Raw genomic sequence first — 15,900 nt, 5'->3', positions numbered from 1 at the left:
GGTACTGTGTGTCCAGCCTGTTTTTGGATGTGCTGGCTGCCTCTTGTCTTCTGCATCCCCCAGGTGGGGTCAGGTGACCTTGTAGGACCAGTGTATTTTCTTGTGTTATTCCTAGCTTGGGACATCCTGCTGAGCCTGGGTTTTGCTGGCTAACAGAAAGGCTTTATTATAAGTCCTAAGTCAAGAACCTTTTAGCCTAAAAGATAATAGGCTCAGAAAATGTCTGGCTCCTTCACCAAGGAGAGAGTGTCCTTGTTTTGGGACCTGGTCCACCATGGTTCTGGGGCACCTAAACCATCCGACTCTTTCTTGCTGTTGGACGGGCTGGCGCCATCCTGCCTTCCAATTCTCCCAGTGTAGAAATTCTTACCTCCTGAAGTACACTTGAGAAGGCCTCCAGCCTGCAGACTGGCTCCCCACCCACCCACCCACCTCTTCCTCCCCACTGGGCGCTGGGCCACAGCTGGTTGAGGTTGGAGCGCTCTTCCCAGACTGTGGCTCTGCAAGGCCCCTCTCACACACTGTTGCAGGCAGAGTCTGCATTCCTTCACCCTTAATGCCTCCTCTGGGAACAAGGGGAAAACTGAGCTTTCCATCCACTGCTGACCAGAAGAGGTGGGCCTGGCTGGGTAGAGGGCCTCAGCTCCTGCCTTCCCTGAGAGTGAAAACCAAAGACCTCCCTTCCGTGCTTGGCTGCTTTGAAGCCAAGGAAGCAGGCACTGACCTTTGTTAAACCCACTTAAGGAGATGGAGCTACAAGAAAAAGGTTCAGCGATGTTCCTACACCCACTTCCGGGCTTACCACCCAGGTCCCGTCACTACCCCTTTAGGCTTCTATGGTCAATCAGAGGTGTGAGTTTACTAGTCCAGGGTCACAGAGCTAGGAAGAGAAAGTTGGTGTCACAGTACCCCTTAGCTCTTCAGTTCCTATGCCCCAGGCCCTCTGGAGTCACCCACTGCTTGCTACACTTCTCTCCTGCCTGCATGTGAAACCCCTCCCAGCAGCGTGTATTTGCTCCGTTGATGTAAGTCCACACTCCACTACACACAGGAATCAGAGCAGAGGCTAGTGTGTGCAGAGCATGGCTTCAGTCCTAGGCCCAACCCTTCTGCCATAGTTAGGAAACGGAGTCCCTTATCTATTTGTTAATCTTGAGGAAGGCAGAGTGTACTGGCTGGTTTTGTGTATCCACTTGACACAAGATGGAGTTGAGAGGAAGGAGCCTCAGTTGAGGAAATGCATCCATGAGATTCAGCAATAAGGCATTTTCTCAATTAGTCATCAATGGGGAAGGGCCTGGCCCATTGTGGATGAAGCCATCCCTGGGCTGGGGGTCCTAGGACTGAGCAAGCCATGGGAAGCAAGCCAGTGAGCAGCACCTCTCCATCACCTCTGCATCAGCTTCTGCCTCCAGGTTCTGGCCCTATTTGAGGCCCTGTCCTGACTTCTTTTGGTGATAAACAGCAACATGGCAGTGTGAGCCGAATAAACCCTTTACTCCCCAACTTGCTTTTTGGTCATGGTGTTTTATCACAGCAATAGAAACCCTGACTAAGACACAGAGGTTGGGTAGCAACCACAGAAACTGGCATTTATGTATTCCAGGCAGGTCGGCTACCTTCCTCTGCCCTGGGAGTGCACGGGCAGAGGTACCCCATTCCTTCCCTTCATAAAGGGTCACAGTCCACTTTTCACCATAGCAGACAGGTCAAGAGACAGCAGAACAAATAAATCTATACAGGTAACAACAACAACACAAACAAAACAAAATGGACAAGCACTTGGCTTTACAGATATCTGAGCAGATAGGTAATAGCAAGTTAGTTGAATGAGATGACACAGGACAATGTAAGACACTAGACTATGATGTGTGCAGACCTTGGTGTTCTGCTATTCGTGGGCTTGCTATTATTGGGGGTCTGAAAATGACACCCTCAAAATAGAGGCCTTAGTCACAAACTACTGCTTGATGCTCTCTTACCCTCTTGAGTTCTGGAGTTCTAGGGATAGGGCATCATGACCAGCTGGGCATGGGACTCTTAAAAGCGCTTGCAAATGTAAGGAGACGAGTTTAATCCCATGTGAAAATGCTAGGTGTGGTGCTGTGTAACCGTTGGAAAGGTAGAAGTAAGAGGCTCCCAGGGGCTCTGGCTGGATCCTAGCCCAATCGATGAGCTCTGGGCCAACAGCAGACCCTGTCTCTTGCTTTCCTTTCTCACACGAGACAAACTGTGGGAGCTAGACTCTCCCACAGCCCCAAGCCACACACAGTCTTACCATGCTGCCAGACCCTCCCTAGCTCTCTTTCTGAAGCTAGCTGTTAAGACACCTTTTCTGATAGCAAGCCACACGATCTTCACTCCAGAGGCATCCTGCCCCACACTCAGGAGGAAGGAATGCTAGGAAAGGCCTACAAGAATCTGTACCGACAGGCCCAGCTGGATCCAACACTGTGCAGACAGACTTTTGTCCAATCTTGGCTGTATGTCCATTGCCATCTGAAGATAGACTTTTCGGTAATCATGGCTCCACTTGGCCATCTATGCGTCACCAACCTGAGAGTAAGGAACAGCTTGAAAGCAGGGCATGGTGGAGCACACCTTTAATCCCAGCACTTGGGAGGCAGAGGCAGGTGGATCTTTGTGAGTTTGAGGTCAGCCTGGTCTACAAAGGGAGTCCAGGACAGCCAAGGCTACACAGAGAAACCCTGTCTTGAAAAACAAACAAACAAACAAAAAAGAACTTCTTGAGTGGGTAAGAAGGCTCAGCTGGTAAAGGCGCCTACTGCCAAGCCTGATGACCTGAGTTCGAGCCCCAGGACCCATATACTGAAAAGAGAAAACCGACTCCATAAAGTTGTCCTCTGACAAAAGTCAGACAGACAGCCACACACACACACACACACACACACACACACACACACACACAGACACACACAGTAAATAAACTAACTAACAGCTCATCCTGGGTCTTTTGAGTCTTTCATCTGAAGGTGTGTCATGTAAAACTAGAACAAACATATTTTATTGTCCTTTTCCCTCATCAATCTTCCTGTGCTCTAGGGCATCAGATGGGAACCCTTTGTGATGGTCCTGGAATGGATTGTGATGTTCTTCCCTGAGGTAGGCCCCCATCCCAACTGGGTAACAAACATGTACTCTCTTCCAGGTCCTGATGAGGGGTGAAGGAACTAGGGAGCTGGGCTCTGAACTCCCTCCAGAGTCTGGGTTTCCAGCTAGACTCTCCAGCCCTGCCCAGAGGCATTGGTTACAACATTGTGGTGTTCAGGCTTCAGGAAGAATGCGCAGGGCTAAACAGCTGCCTGTCCCAGACTTTGATGAGCAGGTCCATCCAGAGCCACAGGCTCTGGCTCCCAGCCACACAGTGCTTAGGCCTGCCTCCTCCATCTTCAGTGGCTCTGAGGCTCCCCAGCTCACCACCTCTCCTTCAGAGTGAGCGTGTACTGCCATAGCCTTTCCAGGGAAATCACCCCAAAACAGCAGGAGTTGCAACAGCCAGGCGCCCATAGCATCAACGAGACAGGGGAAGGGCTCAACTGATAGCTTTGACCTTGGCATAAGGATGCTGCTTCGGGGCTACAGGTGGGAAGTGGCAACACCAAGACAACAATAAGCCCCTTCTCAATCTGGCCTTTAAGATGGATTCCAGGCCTTGGGCTGGGAGAGTTAGCTCAGTGATTAGAGCACTTGTTCTTGAAGAGGACTGGGATTCAAGTCCCAGCACCCACATGGCAGCTCACAACTACCTGTAATTCCAGTTTCAGGGGATTTGATACCCACTTCTGGCAGTCTTGGGCACATGGTACATATACATCCATGCAGGAAAAATATTCATACCCATAAAATAAGAAGATAAATCTGAAAAAAAAAAAAAAAAGACTATACTCAGGCGTGGTGGTTTACATCTATAGTCACAGTACGCAGAAGACAGAGGCAGGAGGATTGAGTTCAAGGCTGGTCAGGGCTATATAGTGAGACCTTGGCTCAATGATTTGCAGTCCCAGCCATCATACTCCCAATGGCAACTCTAAGATGGCATTGGCATGTACTGGTAGCTAGGAAAATTACATTCTTCCTCAAGCAAACCAGGCCTGAGGAAGCCACACCCGATTCCCACCAATCCACTTGCTTCATGTTTGGGGTTGGAGAACCAACGGTGGACCACTGGCCTTAAATTCAAGGAGCCCTTACTTCTATCTGGTCTGAGAGCAGCTCAGTCTTATGCAGGAAAGCCTTAGGCCCAGAGCAGAGGCCCCCACAGGACACATGGGAAGGTTGCCCAGGACCCTTTACTTGCTGCCAAAGCCAAAAGGATACTGCATGCCCATAGAGAAACAATCAAGGTAGGAATTGGCTGATGTAGTTCACTTCCTACCCCCGTACATGTGGCAATGCCGAGAGATGAAATAAGTGGAGTCCAGCCCTATCGGATGCCACTTACAGAATGTATGTTAGGACAAGTGAGATAGCTCAGTCAGTAAACTGCTTGTCGTGTAAGCCGGGGGACCTGACTTTGATTTCCAAGATGAAAATTCTGTGTGTAGCAGCATGTACTTGCAGACCCTGGGGAGGTGGAGACATGAGCACCCCCGGGGCTTACTGGCTGGACAGCCTGGCCTAATGGTGAACTCTGGCCTAGTGAGGGGACTCTGTCTCAAAGGAGGTAGACAACATCCTGAGGATGGCATGAGGTTGTTCTCTGGTCTCCACACACACAGGCACAGGCACTCACACACATCCTCTCACAGTCCCATGCTGGATGACAAGAGGTTGGCCTCTGCGCCTGCCCCTGGTACAGGCACCCACACCCACACACCCTCTCATACGTCATACTCACATTTAGAAAAAGTGTGAATTAGAGCATTGGTTCATCTTACCAAGTACACCAGTTTTCTTTCTCTTTCTTTCTTTCCTTCTTTCCTCCCACCCCTCTCTCTCTCTCTCTCTCTCTCTCTCTCTCTCTCTCTCTCTCCCCCCCTCCCTCCTTCCCCCCTCTCTGTTTTTCAAGAAAGAGTTTCTCTGTGTAGCCCTGGCTGTCCTAGAACTCACTCTGTAGACCAGGCTGGCCTCGAACTCAGAGATTCACCTGCCTCAGCCTTCCAAGTTCTGGGATTAAAGGCATGCGTCACCACTTCCTGGCAGCATCCGTTTTCTTATCTGTGAACTTTCCCATCCAGGACCAGATGTCCACGCAGAGAAACTCACTTGAAGAGGGAGAAAACCAGGTCTGAGAAGGAGCATTGTTCATTTATGTTCTCCCTGAGCCAGCTACTGTTCCATTTGATATCAAGTGTGGAAGACGATGAGCATCTGGTGTCCACCCTGGGTATGTAGGGATTTCTGAATACACTGAATCCCGAGGCTTCCAAGGAGATTCAGGGGCCAAGGCAAAAACCCTTTACCGGCCTTGCCCCAGGGAAGGAGGGAGACCAAGTCTCCAGCCATGATTTTCTCTGAGACCAACATCAAAAGACCTGTGTTCCAATAGCAAATGTCTTCAGCTTTAAAGGCCCATTTAAGGGCTGGGGAAATGATGTGGGTGGTGAAGTACCTGCCAAGCAAACACCAGAGCCTGAGTTAGATCCGCAGCACCTAAGCAAAAAGCCAAGGGTCATGACAGGTGTGTGTGTGTGATGATGCCCACACTGTGCAGCCAAGACAGGTAGATCTCTGGGAGTCCCCGGCCTGTCACCCTGGCCTAACCAATGAGCCTCAGGCTAGCGAGAGACTTTGTTTCAAAAAGATGCTGGCTGGAGAGATGGCTGATCAGTCTAGAGTGCTTGCTACTCTTGCAAAGGACCTTAGTTCTATTCCTAATAACCACAGAGTGCATCACCATCTGGAATGCCAACTTCAGGGGACCCATTGTCCTCTTCCGGCCTCCATGGGCACCAGATACACATGTGGCCCACATACATACATGCAGGCAAGCCATCCACACACATAAAATTAAATTAATTTTTAAAGTCAAGTAAATGGCTCCTAAGACATAACATTCAAAGTTGACTTCTGACCTCCACACCTAGTTGCCCTGACTCCAGGGGCCAAAAATGACATCCCCAGGCCTCCTGTCAGGTCTGTGGTCTCCTAGAAGCTACAAACTGCACACTTCTGTGAAAGAGCATGCAACAGAGAGCTCTGCAGGCTCTGTAGAGGGTCCTCAAGGCAAAGCTGAGAAGACCAGTCAAGGGTGTCAATGAAAGGCTCAGTTCTGGGTGCTTACTGTGGCTCAGCAGGATTCCAATCTGTGAGCTGAAAACTGAGTGTGGTGGTAGTGCTTTTAATTAATCCCAGTACCCCAGACTGGAGGGTCCCTGGGACTCTTTGACCAGCCATCTTAGCCTAATTGGAGAGTCCCAGGACACAGTGAGATGATGAGAGACCTTGTTTCAACTGGGCATGGTGGCGCACACCTTTAATGCCAGCACTCGGGAGGCAGAGGCAGGCAGACCGCTGTGAGTTCGAGGCCAGCCTGGTCTACAAATCAAGTCCAGGACAGCTAGCCAAGAAAACATAGAGAAACCCTGTCATGAAAAACCAAAAAACAAACACGTAAACAAACCCAAAACAAAACAAAAACAAAAACCCAGGATGTATACCTCTTGAGGAACACCACCCAAAATGACCTCCCCCTCCCCCACACATTATAAAGGCTCATAATATACTTTAAAAAGATGAACTAATGATGGCGTGGGTGGAGGTGAGAAAACCCCATGTCCTTCCTGAATCTCCTTCATTATCGAACTTCCCAGGGTGCACAGCATAACAGGCAGTCCTAAAAGGCAAGGTGTTTAACACCATCTTAGGGTTCCTATTGCTGTGATGAAACACCATGACCAAAGCAACTTGAGGAGGAAAGATCTTATTGAGCTTTACCTGTCCACATCACAGTCCATAACCGAATGAAGTCAGGACAGGAACTCAAACAGGACAGGAACCCAGAGGCAGGAGCGGATGCAGAGGCCATGGAGGAGTACTGCTTATTGGCTTGCTCCTTATGGCCTGGCTCAGCCTGCTTTCTTATAGAACCCAGGACTACTTGCCAAAGGTGGCACCCTCCACAATGGGCTGGGCCTTCCCCCACAAGTCACTAATTAAGAAAATATAGCTCCATCTTATTCAAGCACTTTCTCAACTTGGTCTCCCTCCTCTCCAGTGACTCTAGCTTATTATGTCAAGTTTATATAAAACTGGCCATCCCAAGTACTCTTGGAAACCATTTTGCCAGCTGAGAGCAGGGGTCCTGTCTGGTTCCTTCCCTGCTCTTGGACACATAGATGCTGAGACGTACAGCGGTGGGGGGGGGGGGGCGGTGCTAGCAACCCAGAGGACTTGCTCTGCACTTGATATAATATGAGGTTCCCCTAAACAGGCAGTTGTCTCCAGGGGGAGGGGGCTAGGGTACCACATACCTTCCCTCCACCCCTACCCTTCAGGAAGAAGCAAGCTATTGATCTTCCAATCAGAAGCACTTTGGGGCTGAGAACATTGCTGCGGATAACCACAGCAGATGGGAGATGGCAAATGAGAACTACAGGCAAAACTGGCACGCTCCTACTCCTGGAGCTGGCAAGGCCTAGCTTCTTGGGAAACTGAGGCAGGAAGATCTCAGGCCCATGAGTTCAAGGCCAGCCTGAGGAACATGAGACTGCCCTCCAGAGCCAGTCTAAAAACACATCGGTAAATTCCTAAATTCCTAATATTACTAAAATCCTACCACCAAGAAGCCGTTGAGGAGACCCTTTGCTCCCAGGGGTATATGGCAAGGGAAGGTCTGGTTCTGGCTCCCATACCTCCCTTTCCCAAACCGCCCTCCAGCAGCACCTCTGTTCAGGAGCACAACCCATTGAGACTCACACCTGCTTCCTTCCCTGAGCTGCCGTGTCCTCATCTGAAGCCCACGAATTGCCATCCCATTATGGGGATGCAGAGAATAAAGGTCCCGCATAGAGGTCGCAGCTTGCCTGCCGAGGGCTGGGCCAGCACAGAAGATCCTGGTTGCTTCCCCAGGGAAGGTGCAGAGAGAGCCGAGGTGGTTTCTCTTCCTCTGTTGCACAGTGGTAGCGAAACGGCGCAGCCTCATCCTGAAAGTCTCCTGAGCAGATGCAGAACCTGCCCCTAAGACCACATTCCAGTGTGCCTGGTAGTGGGAGGCACAGACAGCCTAGTATAAAGAGAGGCAGCTGTACTAAATATGGGAGGCATTTTGCAAGCACCTCTTCTCAGGTGACTCATTTTTGGGCCACTAAAAAAACTGTAAGTTGAAAACAAAAGTGGCTGGGGCTGAGGTACCTTGTCCCCATCTCTCCCCTGCAGAGAGAGGGCTGCTGCAGGGAAGGGGAGGGTCTCTGAGCTGACATGTGCTGCAGCATGTTAGCACGTCTGAGGCCAAAGAGAAGGAAGTAGGAGGAAAGTCCGCAACAGCATGGGTGTGGTTTCTCCCACCTACCCTTTAAGACTGCAGCCGCCTAAAGTGAGCCCCACCTCTCCTGTTCCTGAGTTATAGTTCACTAGGCGTGTGGGCTGGGCCTCTGACTTTCTTAACACTTAGCCGCAGACAGCTTGCTTACAGCCACACTTCCCTCTAAGGGTCAGCATTGGCTGTGAGACCTAGGACATGGTATGTGACCTCTCTGAGCCTCAGTTTCTTAGCCAGAAAATGAGGACATCAATTATTTGTGAGCTCAGTGAGGCTAGGTAAAGGCTTTATGCACTGATACAGGCCTTTGCAGAAGGGGGGAGAGGGGACCAGTCTTCTTTCCCACACTGCTCCTAAGCTGGTCTGCAGTTTGTTACCTGGTTACTCTTTCCTCAGCAGAGGCCTTCGCTCCTTAGTGGCTCTTAGAAAGCACCCCTGGCTCTCCCGCCTTGGCCCTGCTTACCTTTATCCTACTGTCTGCTTTCCAGAGAGGCTCAGGCTTCCTGGAATGGATGTTAAGCAGTCATTTTTTTAAAATAACATTTATTTGTGTGTGTGAGCGTGCGCGCGCGCATGCGTGTGCAAAAGAAGGGACCTGACTCCAACAAGTTGTCTCTGACTCCCACATATACATTGGGGGGATCAGTCTCTCTTCTCTGGGCTGGTGCCTCTGCCTTTTTTACACCAATGTCCTAGAGCCAGATTGCCTAGCAATGAGGTGATGAAACCAGACATCTGTCATCTGATTTCAGTTCAACCTCTCCCTACCTGGGGGACTTTGGGGACTGGCATCATTAAAACCATCTAAGAAATGGGCACAAGGGTGGCATGATGCCTCCCTTACAGGACCTGAACCCCAGGAGGCAGGCAGAGGGCCAGCATAGGTTATGGACCTGAGTATTGTGGACTCAGATAGCATGGATGACTGATACACACTCAGCTGAATGCCATCCTGTGCCCAGACCAATGCAGCAGAGTAATGGACAGCTGGCAAGTGCTCTAGGGGACACAAAGTGTCTAGAATAGTCAGAAGCAGCAATGTCTGTCCCAGCCAGGAGCATCCCCTCTTGAGGGCAAATGGGAGTCTCCTAATTGCTCCCCAGAGCAATTGGACATCCTAGTAGGGTTGCTAAATATTCACAGATGAAGACTTTTTTTTTTTTTTTTTTACACACACGCACACCACACAGTGCGATGTGGAGGGCCATGTGAAGGTTAGAGACAATTTGCTAGAGCCGGTTCTTTCCTTCCACCATGTTGGTCTGGAAGATCAAACTCAGGTCCCCCTGGGCTATTTGGCTGGCCCCCCAATGGAACCATTTACTCCTTCTAGAACCTTCTGCTCATTGGCCCTTGGTTGGCCTAGAGTTTCCAGGGGAAACTGACATTGTGAGGGCAGGAACATAGATCTACCCTAGGGGCCTATTTTTGTAGCTGTATTGAGCACTGTTTGTACACTATTTGTATTATTGTACACATTAAACACTATTTTTGTTTAGACAGTGTCTCATGTAGCCCAGGCTGGCTTGGAATTTGCCATACAGCCAAGAATGACTTTGAATTCCAAAGGTTCCTGACTCAACTTCCCTAATGTTGGGATTACAGGTGTCCAGTTTCCCTGGTGCTGAGATTAGGAAAGCACTCTATCAAATGAGCTTTACCTCCTGCTCCACTCTTTTGGATGAGTCAATTTAGGTAGCACTGGGGCTGTGATAGGAACAATGTTAGCTTTTAGAGCCCCCGCAGAGGTGTTCAGTGGCCAGGATTTGAAGTCTGGGCCTCAGTCTCCCACCCTGGGCTGGACAATCCAGCGCCCAGGCTGGGAGCGCGCCCCCGGGGCCCCCTAGCCTGCGTGGCGGCGGCGCGCACGGGCGCAGGGGGCGGCGCGGCCCCGCGGCGGGGAGGGGCGGGCGCGCGAGTGCGCGCAGAAGCGGCGGCTGAACCCGGCGGACTAGCTGCGGCCACGGAGCCGCCAACTCGCGTGCGTCCCGCGCTCCGCCAGCCGCTGAGAGAGCCGCCGGCGTTGGTGAGTGGCCTGGGGCCGGCGAGGGGCGCGGGCCAGGGCGTGGGGCCGTCTCCCGAGGCGTTGTGGGCGCGCGCGCGTGCCTGGGGAGGCGGCAGGGACGTCCGCTGGAGGCCGAGGTGTCCGCTGCTGGACTCCATCCGCCCCGCCGCGCGGGAGTGCGTGCGTGTGCACATCAGGGGCCCCTGGCTGTGAGTTTGGGGTGGGCCAGTGCGAGTAAACGAGCTCTGCTCCCGCTTATCCGTTTATCGAGTGTTTACCGTAGGTGCCAAGGAGTACGTGTGCCCACGTGTCTGAACGTTCCCGAGTGAGTGTGTGCACACGTGCAAAGGCAAAAGTGTACAAAGTCCATAAAAGTGTGTGTTTAGGATCCAGGCTGAGCACCCTACACCACAAGCCAACGTATGTGATGTGCGGGCTGACCCTGCCCGGAGAGGGCACCGGATGGGTGCTGGGTTGGATTCTGTGAATCTGGGGCCCTGGGACAGACCCGCAGATCCCCAGGTTCTGACTCCCATGGAAGCCTCAGAGCCCAACCTTGGCAGGACACTGCATGGCCACGCAGGCTGGGGAGGGGGGCTGCACTGGACTTGAATTGAGATTTTCTAAATAAGTCTTAGTTCCCTGGCTTTGTTCGTGGCTGCCTCTAGCTAGGCCAGATTTGGATTCTACCCCCTTCCCCGCCTCCCGCCATACCTAGGGGTTAGGCCCTACGGAGACCCAGGGCCCCAGATACTTGTTCTCTCTGCCGCCTCTCTAAGTTAAACCTCTTTCCTTGGTTTATCTGAGCCCCAGAGACATGGGTAACAGCATGCTTGGGACACGTCCTCTAAGGGCTGCCCTTGTAGTTTTGACCGACAGTCTGTGTGTGTGGTGTGTGTGTGTGTTGGAAATCTCAGTTGAAAGTTTTAACTGCCTTCAAGCAGACTTCAGAAAGTTTCTGTTCAGAGTTTCTCTCCACTGGTAAAACTGCAGCTTGACTCTCTGAGGGGAAAATGTCCTCATAGGAGTCTGGTGTGTGTAAAAGGCCATGTTAAAGACTCTATTGCTAATCAGAGAAGAATTTCATTGAATGGGTGCCTGACTCCCAATAGGAGGAACTTAACCAGTGAACTTTGGACATCGTCTTTGAGCAGACAAAACCTGGAAGGAAACAGAAAAAGACCCATGTTCTTTTTTCTCCCCCTTTGTCCTGAAAACTGGAAAAGAAAAAAATATCCCCACCTTCTGGATGTGTTGGAACTGTGCCCCTCCCCCCAACAGGGCCAGGCCCTCCCTGGATCCCCCACCCCCAAATAAAATATGCCTGTGGGGAGCGGAGGAGTGAGTCACTCCCTGGCAGAGGGCCCCACGGCAAACATTTGGGAAGGTTCTTGCCTAACTTCCCAGAAGAAAAGGCCCGGGATTTTAAAATGGTCCCTGTGGTTTGTGCCTCTGAGCCCAGTCTGCTTCAGAAATGACTACAAAAGTCATTTGCTATCTCTAAAACCTCAAGTCTCCGACTTAAGTGTTGCCCGGGGTTTTGAGCTGTTTAGGTGTCCAGAAAGGGAGATCCTGCCCTTCCCAGGTGGCATGGGGAGTGAGAAAGGGGTTGAATCATTTACAGAGTACCTACTGTGTGCTGAGAATGAAGCTGGGGGTGGGGGTGGGATGTGCTGAGGTGGAGGGGTGGGGGGTTGGGGGATGGTAGGGTCCTTAATTCTCCTGGCATTCCAATCTGGTTTTGGTTTTGTGCACAAGGAATCTGGATCAGAGAGAGAGCAAGAGGGTGTCCGCTGAAGTCCGAGCCACCTGCCTGCCTTTGAGGTCCTTCCTCCTTCCACCGGGCCCAGGGCTTGCTGTGTGACTTCCTTAAGGCGCACAGCCTGGGCGCTAAGGACTTGTGCACTCATGTACTCCGTGGGGCTCCTCATAAATCAGAGATTATTGTCTGTACTGTACAGATGAGAAAACAGACACTGTGAGAGATGAACTGGCTGGCAGTGTTGGGAAAGGAGCTCAGTGACCATTTGCCCCTGTTTTTGAGGGTATGCCCTGTGCTAGGCTTGGTGCTTCGCAAGTTTGGAGTTAGTTCCCACCCGATGCTCAGGGACGCCATAAGATGAGGACTATGGGGGTGCCCATTCTAGAGAAGCTATAAGACTATGCAGTAGACCTAGAATTTGAACCTAGGCTTGTCTGGACAGAGTCTGTGGTCTTCCTGTGAACTTGCAAAGTTCAGTTAAGTTGATAAGCTGATAAATGGCAAAGTCAGGATTTATATTCGTATCTCTGATTCTAGGACTGGCTTTCCTAACTCGAAGCCAGCTTTGCTGTGGTTTGCTCTTCTGGAGTTGTAAAGCTAAGTGAGTTATGACAGGCCAGGTTCTTTCTGCAGGGCCTGCCTAGTTCCAGAATTCTGGGAGAGGTCCTCCCAAAAGGCAACGCAGAGACACCAGAGTGCCAACGATAGACAAGCCACTGTCAAAAGGAGGATAGCATTTCTCTCCTCTTCTTGGGTTGGACTATAGCGGGAGATGAGGGTGGAGGGCTTGGTGAATCATTCAAGATTAGATATGGGTTACAGCCAGGGATGGTGGCTCACGCACAGAATCCTGGTACTTTGGGAGGCTGAGGCAGGAGGATTGCTTTGAGTTCTAGGCCAGCCTGGACTTATATAGCAAGTACCAGTCGTCCCAGGATTATACACCCCATTTAAATAAGTAAATGGATTAAATAAACAGTATAGCAAAGCTGGACTCCGCCCCAGGAAGGCCCCAGCCTCTGACCCAGGGAGATAGAGAATGAGTTCCTCGGGGCTCCGCCCTGCCCTCCACTCTGAATATCTGACACGATCATTTTTTTTTTTTTTCTTGCAAAGACTCCTGTTACCTGTCATTCAGAACTGGGTTTGCCAGTTCACTTCCTCATTCGCTTCCGTTTCTGGTGTTTCAGAGGAGGTCTGTGTGTGAGGACCAGCTGCTGTGCCTGCCCAGCTCTGTGTCCTCCAGCACTGAGAGGAAAAGGTAGCTAGCTCTTCCTCTTCCAGGAATGTCTGCAAACTGATCAACACTTGCAAAGTGCTTTGCAATGCAGTGCCTCGATGCAAGGTGTGAAATAATGCATCTTCTGAGAAGGCACAGCCACCACCGTTCTGGCACTTGATAGATTTCTCTCCATCTGGCCTGTGATTTGCAGAGGTAAAAATAGGCCTTGTTTCTATGTTTTTATTTATTTAATTTTTTGCTGACGTCATCATAGGTAGCAAAGTGCATGGACTCAGAGGAGTTTGCTAGTCCTTCAGAGGGCTCCTCAGAGCAGAGAGATCGTGGAACGGTCCTTTAGGGGTAATGTCTGGGTATCTGGAAAGGGCTTTGAAGATTTTTGAGCAGGCAGTGGATGATCTGTGTTCTCTGTTCTGTCACCCAGGTAAGATCATCTGTCTTTCTTTTCTTTTTCTTTCTTTCTTTCTTTCCTTTCCTTTCCTTTTTTTTTTTTATGACCCCTCCCCCATTCCTGTGTGAATTTGATGACATACACCCACAATCCATCTTGAGACCAAACCTGTGGCTGTCTCAGACCCAAGGTCCAGACAGAAGCAGCATGGGGGCACATCCATTAGTGGTGTAATTTCCTGTGACGTTAATCCTGGGAACTTGAACTTGAGAGTGTGATCTGGCATTTTGACATCTGTCACTCCAATAGGACTTGCTATATAAATACAGAGCCATATGTACAGGGACCCTTGGCTCCAATTCTGGATTTTAACCACAACAGGCGACTTCTCAAGGGGTCTGGCAGCTGAGGAGCTGGGCTTCTAGGCAGGCTTCTTAGACTGTGCCAGCTAGAATCTCAATACCCCCTAAAAAACCCTTGGTCACCACCCCTGGATCTGCGCCCTGAGGGGGCCATCCGATTGCAGGTGGGGCCACTGGATTCATTCAGTTCCAAAGGCCTCACCCACAGGGAGTTGTTATTTCTCTCCCAGACTTCTATGTGCTGGTGACCTCATAGAAAAGAAAAAGGGGGCTTTGTGTAGGAATTCCACCAAGTGTGAAGGAATGCGGACAGGGAAGGGGGAGGTAGTTGCTGTGGGAAGCCTTAGGCGCCTGCCTTTTCCCCAAATTGTTTAACCCTCACACTTCAAAATCAGGGTGGCCCTGGAGAAAGAATCTTTTAAGGGGACTCCTCCTTTGTTCCCCTGTCCCGAGAAGCTCTGGGTGTGTCACCTTTCATGGCAGGCCAACTGCAGGTGGCAGACAGAGGTGGAATTTGCTTACGACCCTTTCACTAACATGTATCCTTCATCCCTTTAAGCTGGGGACTTCTGGGAAGGAATCTGCAGAGGGGCACGGTTACTTTCCAGTGACCTGTTCTGATGGCCAGTGGCTCACAGTGCCAAGAAAAGCAGATCACCTGAGCATGAGGTGGACTTTGGGGATTGGAAGCTGTCCAGTTGTCCATTTCACAGACTAGAAACTGAGGCCCTGACAGGGTGAGATAATCAAAAAGCCCAAGAATGTGAGCCATGCCGGTGGGACGGGGAGGGGTCCACGGTTAACAGCACTGGCCGCTCTTCCAAAGGACCTGGGTCCCATTCCCAGCACCCACATGGTAGCTTATAACCGCCCACAACTCCAGTTCCAGGGCATCCGATGCCCCCCTCTTCTGGCCTCTAAAGGCACCAGGGATGGATATGGTGCACAGACATGCATGCAGGCAAAACACCCAGACAGATAAAATTTGAAACCAAAGAATTTGTCAGGCAAAAGTAGACAGCAGTGGTTTGGAAAGAGGCTGGATTTCAGTGCTGGAGTGGCTGCGTGGCCCCCTGGCGTCTTAAGAAAAGGTGTGGAGATCTGTGCTTGTTTTCTTCCTACCCACTCACCACAGGGCAAGACACTGAGCCCCCACAGTTTGAGTGTGAAGTTGGAAAGTCTCTGAAGGCCCATGAGCTGTGTGAGCCATGGTGTGTTATGAAGTGAGGCAGATGTTTTGGGAATTATTTATATAGTGTGGCCTAGCAGAGATCTGTGCTGACAGGAAGGCCATTACAGACCCCAGCAGGACCAGACATCTCACTGAGGACTCTCAGTCCGCAGTGAAGGTCACTGGGCCTGAGGGAGGCCACATGTATTGTGGGAGTCTTTCTGAGCCGTTTGAGGCTGATTGGCTCTCTAAGGGACAGGGGTGACCCTGACTTCCAGAATGGCTGTCCTTCCTCAGGCAGCTTTTGAGGAAATTTGTTCAGTTCCTCACGCCTGAAGTCCATTAGACTTGGGAGGGGAAACTGAGGCAGCCGGCTGGCCGTGGGGAGCCACTTCCCTACAGAGGCCCCTGGTTCAGCCTTCACGGCCTTGTCTACTCATAGGCTGGATGCATCAGGCACTGGCCCCCACTTCTCACACACCTGCCTGACTTTAGGATATGGATACTGCTTTCTTGTCACTTGTGTGCA

The 15,900-nt window shown here is 51.0% G+C and overlaps 1 protein-coding gene across 1 annotated transcript in view; it reads left to right on the top strand.

The window, feature by feature from the left end:
* Positions 1 to 10,344: 10,344 nt before the first annotated feature.
* Positions 10,345 to 15,900, top strand: part of Nek6 (NIMA related kinase 6) — a 73,279-nt gene continuing 67,723 nt past the window's right edge. The window contains exon 1 of the mRNA XM_051167189.1: positions 10,345 to 10,466. The gene's annotated coding sequence lies outside the window, so the exon portion shown is untranslated. The remainder of the gene's footprint in view (positions 10,467 to 15,900) is intronic.

Source organism: Acomys russatus, chromosome 24, assembly GCF_903995435.1.
Source record: "Acomys russatus chromosome 24, mAcoRus1.1, whole genome shotgun sequence".
Lineage (NCBI taxonomy): Eukaryota > Metazoa > Chordata > Mammalia > Rodentia > Muridae > Acomys > Acomys russatus.
This window is presented reverse-complemented; position numbering and strand designations above follow the sequence as displayed.